The following is an 8,605-nucleotide window of genomic DNA, read 5'->3' on the forward strand; positions in this document are numbered from 1 at the left end:
GAGGAGACCATGTCACGTCTTATCTGCAGATTTTCCTAGATATACTATTTTTTCATCATATTGCATATTTCCACAAGTTAAATAATTATTAAATTCCTAAAACATACAAACCTATTTGAATTCAGGAGACACAACTGTTGTACAAAAAGTTTTAATAAATAAAAACTTTAATTAATAAATAATAAAAACTTTAATAAAAACTATTTTATTAGTTGCCTGGTTTGCTCAGGAGACACAGAAAAACATGATTACAACATTATAGTATAGTATTCAAATTGACATGTCCTCTGTGATCACCAGTGATGTCACTCGAGCACTCTACTTCCTATGACATCACACATTAGTCTATGACATCACTGACGATCGCAGGGAAGAAGTTGGGACATCACTGATGTCACAATTGTCTGTGACATCATCACTGATGATCAGTGATGTCACTTGGCAATTGTGACATCACAGTGATGTATAATAGGATGGCGTTTACTACTATAATACACTTGAAAGTGACTATGGGAGAATCACACACTGGCAGAATTGATGACACGCCTGCCTCCACAGGAGTGACAATCTACCAGACCAGCAGCGGCGAGTACATTACCATAGCCCCGAATGACACAATTCATCTGGCCAATCCAGGGTGTGCTGGCATTAAGGGACTACAACCTCTTCCCATGGCCAACTCTGCAGGCCAGCTAAGCACACCCATCCTTCAGTATGCCCTGACACCTGACGGCCAGCAGATACTGGTGCCTAGTGACCAGGTGGTTGTCCAAGGTGCAGGAGGAGAAGTGCTAACATACCAGATGAACACAGCAGCCACATCCAGCTCCTACTCTGAGACCCATCAGCCTGCAGTGGCGACCTCTCCTGTGAGACTGGCTCAGAGTGGTGACCATAGGGTGTATACATGGACAATGAAGAGGGAAATCCGGCTTGCAAAAAACAGAGAGGCAGCCCGTGAATCTCGCAGAAGAAGAAAGGAATATGTTAAATGTCTGGAAAACTGTGTGGATTTTCTAGAGATCCAGAACAAGACCCTGACTGAAGAACTCCTAACATTAAAGAACCGTTATTGTTAAAACGAGATAACTATTTTCTTGTCAGGGGCGGGGGAGAGCTTGTGACTCAGTGTTACGAGAGACGCTGACAGTGGGCCAGAAGTTCTCTGAGGGCGACACAAGAGTGATGAATGCCTCGGCCAGGACCAGAGGATGACCGGAGCCAACCAGAGGAGGTGCGGAGGAAAAAGTCGGTCTCCCCTTGCCTAGTGAGGCAAACAAATAGCAGCCGGCAAGAAGGAAGAGACGTCATGCAGAGGAAATGGCCGCAAAAAGCAGGGAAGGGGGTGGTATGTAAGATAGCGTGCTTGTGAAAACGGATTCTCAAAGAATGAGTAAAATGTTCATGTCAACAGTTTACAACTTATATACAGGCCCATCTGAATACCACTGAGCTAACAGTGAGCAAGAGATAACAGGGGCGAACTTAGCCGCTTTTGCCATTAACCACAATGAAAAACTGCTTTAAGACATCATTGTAGAATGGTAACATAGCAGGGATGAAGAGTCTGGTTTGGGGAGACTGATGTGATTTTCTTCTTAGTTCGCCCTCTAACTCCCCAATGAGACTCCAAGCTGGAAGCCAGAAGGCTAGATAGTAGCTAGCTACACACGTAGTTTAGTCAACTATAGCTGCCCGTGGCGGTAGAGCCCAGTTAACCGCTGGCATTCCTTACCTGATAGCTAGATAGTTAGCGTCATCCAGGTAGCTTATTCATCGAAGGGGCATGGGATCTGGAGGGAGGAAAAGCAGCCAGCCAGCACCAGCGTAGTGCACATTGCCAGGTAGTCAGCTATCCGACAACCACGGCGGGGCTAACCAGCTAGCTACCACTTTAGACAAGCTAGTTAGCGGCAGTTGTGCTCGTAGCTTCCTCACAGATGGGACATCAGCGCTGCAGCAGGCAGCCCGCTAGTAGCTAGCTACTGGACACAGTAGCTAGCTAACCAGCAGCGTTACTACATCGGTGTAGTCAGGAAGCTGGCTCAACCACCGCCAAGGCAACCTCCGTGGGCTACCCGGTATCGGACGCTAATAGCTTAGGATCAGAAGCCGGAAGACTCGCTGTCACCGGTGGAGCTCGCTGGATGGAGCCCGGCACTCCAGGTGGTGGGGAAGAGGGAGCGCAGCCTTTTCCTCTGCAGACCGGGTCCAAGGCGGCGTCAGGTGTGTAGGAGCTGATACTGGAAGTAGTACTGGCGAAGATCCATGACGGTTCAGCAGATGCCGTAGACGAAGCCAATCTGTTGACTGTGAACAATTATCAGGTAGGTCAGCTGAATTGACGAGGTGTGATAGGGCAGGGTGCTGACCATGGTGGTTATATACAGACAGGTAGGTATCACCGGATTGCTTGAAGTGCATTTTGAGTCAGGATTGGTTATCCCTTAGGGGTGACGTAAATGGCATACGAGTCCACCAGAGGGCAACAGATAGTTGGGAAATATGACTGGGAAGAAGAGTGCCAAGAAATTGACAAACAATGTACACTAAATCCATTCTATCACACTGAGGTGAATATTGTGGTTTATGGCAATTGGTGCAGTTACCAGAGGGCACCACCGGGGCTCAGTGACAGAGTCCGAGTGTTAAAAGTAGTAGAAGAGTTACTGTACATGCCTGAGTTATACCGAGTTGTATGTTTGACAACGTCTCTACTGCAGTAGTGAATCTGTTAAGTGGCGTGGCAGTATGGGTGAGAGAGAGTGCAGGAAAAACAAGCACGAATTCGGTATGCCAGGCAGCATGTGTGTTACTGATGACATCACTGATGGTGTACTCCGTCATCTGGCTGTCTGGCAAAAATATTGCCAGGTAGCTGGCTGCCGGCCACTCATGACGTCATTTGTCCTCAGGGTAGCATCAGGCCACAACATGTCGGATGATGATGCAAGGCCGTCGAAAACGCAGCCGCTGCCGCATCCAGCTCCAAGTGCACCACCAAACGCCATCTTCACGATCCAACCAATTGAGGAATTAAACTTTTCAAGACCATAGGTTAATGGAATAAAATATATAGGGAAATACTTCATCTTAGTCTGGTGTCAGACTCAGACTCAGGGAATGGGTACTCACTCGACTCAGACTCTTCTTTGGTGACTCGGACTTGGACTCTGACTCGAACACTGGGATCTCGAGACTCGACTTGAACTTGAGATATGACTTAACTACAACATGGAAGCACATGATGATAGCCTACCACCATTCTTTCTCGTCACAGTGGAAGCGGGTGACGAGAAAGTCATAGCACCACCTACTGGCAACACAAAAAATTGTTTATCTTGACAACCATTTGTCCGATCGACTTCACACTTGGCGGGTGCACTGCTAGGGACCAAAGGAAGTGAGTGCAGTGTGGAATTTTGTGCAATTCAACCAATCAGAACATGGCTTTCACGTATCTTGAGAACCGTTCATCCAATCCACTTCAAACTTGGGGGGTGCGCTGCTAGGGACCCGACAGAGTGCAGTGCCGAATTTCAGCGTGAATTTGGTCACACCCAAAAATTGCGTCCATGGTGCATCATCTCCAGAGTCCCCCACCCTAGAAATGAGCACGCGAAGTGCACAATAATTTCTAGTGAATATAATTATTGAACTATAGCTATAAGTAATCCTTCAACATCTGCATCCCCGCTCCTTATGCTCCGGGCCCCCCTGCTGCAATGCTCACAGGTATGTATGTATGTATGTATATTGTATATTGTATATTTAATTGTACATGACAAATTGGATTCATTTATTTTTATGGTATGAGTATAATTTATGCATGGTAATGGCATGCTATGCAAGTAATGACTTTAATGTTTGATCCATGCATGTTTTTGTCTGTTACCTGATTTCAATTTACAAATTTTACAAATTTTAACTACAAACTATTGCATTTATGGTAGGTAGTACACAAATATGTTCTTCTGTGGTGTTTTATGGCAGTTGGCATCCTTTATGTTGCATTACCGCCTCCTTCTGGATTTATCCATCCACTGTTCCCCTCTGTCAACTCCTCTCAAATCAGACCCCAAAATATGTTGTTTCCGACAGGAAGCTAAGCGCTAAGCTAACTTAGATGATATCACCGATGATGTCACTGTTGACATTGTGACATCATAACTTACATCTGACATCACCAATGTTGTCACCGATAATGGTCACAGTTGACATTATGTCACAGATGATGTCACTGTTGACATTATGATGTCACTGTTGACATTGTTACATCATATTGAAGGTTATAAGAGTCAGCCCTGCCAGCTTCACGGACTTATCGTGCGTTCCATTATTGCAAAAGAACTCGGATGTGGAGGCTAAATTACGTCACATCCGTTTTGTTAGCATTCCATTTGCAGAAAAGTTGAGCTGGGAAGTTCACTGTTCACTGGTCAGATCCACTCGCTAGCCAGGCTAGCCATTGTTAGCAATAACAGTTGATAACAAGGCATTTCGTGGCATTTTGCGCATACAAACACTGCAGCCTCATGTCCACACAGATAGAAGTAGGCCGTGCTGTTTGTACAGCTGATTTAACGAGACACAAAGAAGACAGAAGTGCTAAATAGCATTTATACGATTATTATAACTACTGTTGTTGCGCGGATCAGCCATCTTGGATTTTTGAGGTTGGGGCTGCTGAGGCTCCTACGAGTTTGGAATGGGAAATACCAGCTCTAGTGACGTCACGTCCCAGCTCATGAACTTTGAACCGGTAAGATTACCAGTTCCCAGTTATAAAGGAATGCACGATTAGTGCAGTGCATCAGGATGAGTCTCCAGTGGACTGCTGTAGACACCTATGCTGAAGTCTTTCTTCTGTGTCCTGCTGCTCTGCATCCCATTCATCTCCCCCAAGAGGTGGAGTAAGCTGTTTAAGTCCTGTTTGGTGCAGACTATGGTTGTCATCGCCGCCCTTGTCTTCCGGCTCATCAATGCATTCCATGAGATGAAGTACAGCACGACAGAGGTGGACCTGACCAACAACTCGGGGGCCATCGAGCACCTGAGCCTCCACATGAAGCTGTTCAGAGCGCAGAGGAATGAATACATCACCGGCTTCACTCTACTGCTCTGCCTGCTGCTGCGGTTCCTGACCACACTGCTCTCCCAGCAGGCCATTCTCAACGATGCCTTCAAGAAGCAGGCAGAGAGCGTCAGCAACGCTGCTATGAAGTACATGGAGAATGAACAGGAGAAGCTTACTGATGCTGGCATCATGGTGCCCGAGGTGGGGAAGGGATCAGGAGGAGGTGAGGAGGATTCAACAAGAACCGGCTGAGAACCTGACGGTTGAGTACGACAGACTGCTGGAGGAGCAACATGCTCTACAGTGACTCCCAAAGTGGGCCGTGGCAGGTGGGCTGCGAGTGGTCTGCCAACACTCAAGTGGGCTCAGTTCTAAAGCTAGGATACTGAGGATACTGCATCATATGAAACTAGAAGACTTGACAGGAAGGGAGCTAAATAACGCTCCAAACGTCAAATACATTTTGGTGAGGAACAAACTTGAAAAAGACTCCTATGAGTGAGCACCGCCCTTCGGATGAGACGTTAAACCGAGGTCCTGACTCTCTTGGCATTAAACATCCCATCGGCACTCTTCACAAGAGTAGGGGTGTAACCCCGGCGCCCTGGCTAAATTCCTACACAGGCCTTCCTTCTAATCATCCCTCCCCTGCTTTTTAATTGGCAGATTCAATCCTCATCTCTCCACCGTGATAGCTGATGTACAGTATGGTGAGCATTCCGGCACAAACTGGCTGCTGTGCATACAGCGCCCTGTCTCAAACCGGAGAGGCGACCTCTCTTGTGGGACTGTCTCAAGGCAATCGTGGTGACCATGGGCTGTATGTATGCATGGACAATGAAGAGGGAAATCCCGCTCGCAAGAAACAGACAGGCCGCCCGTGAATCTTGCAGAAGAGGAAAGGAATATGTTAGATGTCTGGAAAACCGCATGGCTTTTCTAGAGAACCAGAACCGGACCCTGATTGCAGAAGTCCAAACATTAAAGGGCCGTAATTGTGTTAAAACTGGATAACCTGGGATTGGGGAGAAAACTGGCGAAATCTGAGAAAACAAAAAAACAAAATGGGATAACCTGTTTGAGAAGTTGAGGAATGAGATTTACAACAACACAGCACAGCTCTGCTGTTGATGAAGAAGAAGAGTGCCAAGCATACAGAACATCTCCAGCAATTAACCCAGTTACAACAGCCTGTCACCAGAGGGCACCGGAGCTCAATTACAGAGTCCAAGAAGAAGAGTTAGATGTGCTTTAGCTAGCATTAGCAGCAGCACGGCCACAGCATGTCAGATGGCGATGCAAGGCCATCGACATCGCAACAACTCCAAGTGCACCACCAAGGAAGTTTGAAAGATTTCAACTGGCTAGCAACCTACTAATCAGCTCACAGGCTAACTAGGTAAGCAGGTTGGTCTACCGCATGGGCGATGAAGCTGATGATATAATTTACGCGGATAATCTCTGTCGGACGTAGATGGATAACTGTATATATACAGTAAAAGACACACCGGTACCGTAGTTACATATGAACTATTTGTAATTACGCATGACCAAATGTAATTACATAGTAAATACCAATTGTTATAAATGACGTTCATGTGTAGTTACATTGTAACGGACCTGTAAAGTGGAGTGAGTCTATTCACCTATTTTATTAACCTGTAAAGAAGCTCCGGCCTGAGACAGATTGCTAAAACCCAGTGGGGGATTCGAACCACTGATTGCAAAGCAGGCGGCTTTAACCACTCAGCCACGAGGGCTTTCCAAATTTCATGATGGAGTTTGAGAGGATAACTGTATGTCAGTCAGATGTAGTTGTCAGTTCGTAGCTTTGTTATACACAGAGACTTGGGGAAAAATATTGATACTTACAGTGAAGGCATCCATGGGACTACAACCTCTCCCAATTCTGCAGCACAGGTGGTCGTACAAGGTGCAGGTGGAGAAGTGAGAACATACCAGATGATTGGCACAGCACCCACATCCAGCTCCCTGTCTGAGACTGCTATTCAGACATTTAGAGTCATCTGGATAGAAGAAGAGTGCCAAGAAATAAGCATATACACAGAACAGCTCCAGCAGCTTGCCAAACAATATACACAAAATCTACTTTGTTGATCACACTGAGGTGAATATGGCAGCTACTGTTAAACATTTAAAGTTGCAATCGTGTGCCACTGTGCCTGTTGAAAATAGCTGGAGTTGTGACTTTGCAACCAGGCGCTATGCCTTCAAAACATCATGACATGGGGCAGTCACAATCCCTTTTCACAGTTCCACAGAAGGTGCTGTGACCTGAGTGTCCATGTGGTGGCAGTGCAAAGTTTCCAAACCGACAACGCACTTTATGGTAACACTTCCTCATCTTAAAATGGAAGATAAACTGACTTTTAACTGTTAAAACAACAGATCAGGCTCAACTGTAGGCTGTGAATGTCCTTTGGATTCCTGTTAGAATAATGGAATGATAGATTTAGCAGGCCCAGTTCCCAAATTAATAATTCTGTTCCACATTGCAGAGCGTATCAAATCTGTCAGATAGTTTTAGCAGCTTTTCGTCTCCACCTTTTTCCATTTTGCTCGAGCTGAACTGGGTTCCCAGTTTTCCATTCCCCAGCAGCTGTGTTCTGATTCATTTACAGCTCAGTTGACAGTGCTGCTCCATATCATGGATTAGAGGACAATGAAATATTTTCTGGTGTCAGGGAAGTGATGGATTCAGTAAGCAGTGGATGATGAAAAGGCACCTCTGATTTTTTTTTTTTACATTGTGCATCACTCTTTTTCTCAATTTAGGGCTATTCTCAGTTGGATTTAATAAAAAAAGACCAAAGAACAATAATACCTGAGAAGAAAAGTGAATTACCATAGCTCTTCATTCTCATCAATAGTTCTCTGTCCCCTACTGATACATTTTCCATAATACATAACAAAATCCATGATGAAATATTAACATGCTGTTAATTTTGTAGCAAACTTAATGTCCAAGGCCAAGCTAAACATCAAGCATGTCAAATACACCCTAAAGCATAATGAGAACTTTGTTATCACACAACTTGGGAGGTACACATTTGATTTCCATTAAACGTGTCTTTATTCTTTAATAGCAACCTGTGTAAGATTTATATATCCCTGTCAAAACAATTAACTACTTTTAATTAACAACTATTGACACTAACGTCCCTAATCCATGTGACTTTTTTTAATAATCAGATTTCATTTGACCCTGTTCCGTCTGTTTTGATGCATAATCACTGGTTAACTTGAAGGAAGTTTGTGTCAGTTCAAATTTGAGAACTTCAAAATGACATTCATACTGTGGTCATATATGGTCACTGACCATAAAGTTGCCAGAAAGGTAGCCTATCATAACAGGTAACATAATCACAACAACAATTATTTAGCGTCAATAAATTAATAAACAATACTGGTGGTTCCCATTATGGTATTGACATCTCTAATTGTGGTATTTTACTGTAAAACCGCCAGGAAACAGTCATCCACTGTGAAATACCCTGAGGCTGCATG

General features: G+C 44.9%; 2 pseudogenes across 2 annotated transcripts; both read left to right on the forward strand.

Moving 5' to 3' along the window:
* The first annotated feature begins 509 nt into the window (after positions 1 to 509).
* LOC310782325 (cyclic AMP-dependent transcription factor ATF-1 pseudogene) lies at positions 510 to 1,079 on the forward strand (annotated as a pseudogene). Its single transcript has one exon. The product of its transcript is annotated as a cyclic AMP-dependent transcription factor ATF-1 pseudogene (transcript).
* Positions 1,080 to 4,818: 3,739 nt separating this feature from the next.
* LOC310782326 (B-cell receptor-associated protein 31 pseudogene) lies at positions 4,819 to 5,329 on the forward strand (annotated as a pseudogene). The gene has a single exon. The product of its transcript is annotated as a B-cell receptor-associated protein 31 pseudogene (transcript).
* Positions 5,330 to 8,605: the final 3,276 nt, after the last annotated feature.

Source organism: Poromitra crassiceps (assembly GCF_964638095.1).
Source record: "Poromitra crassiceps genome assembly, chromosome: 9".
NCBI classification, from domain to species: domain Eukaryota; kingdom Metazoa; phylum Chordata; class Actinopteri; order Beryciformes; family Melamphaidae; genus Poromitra; species Poromitra crassiceps.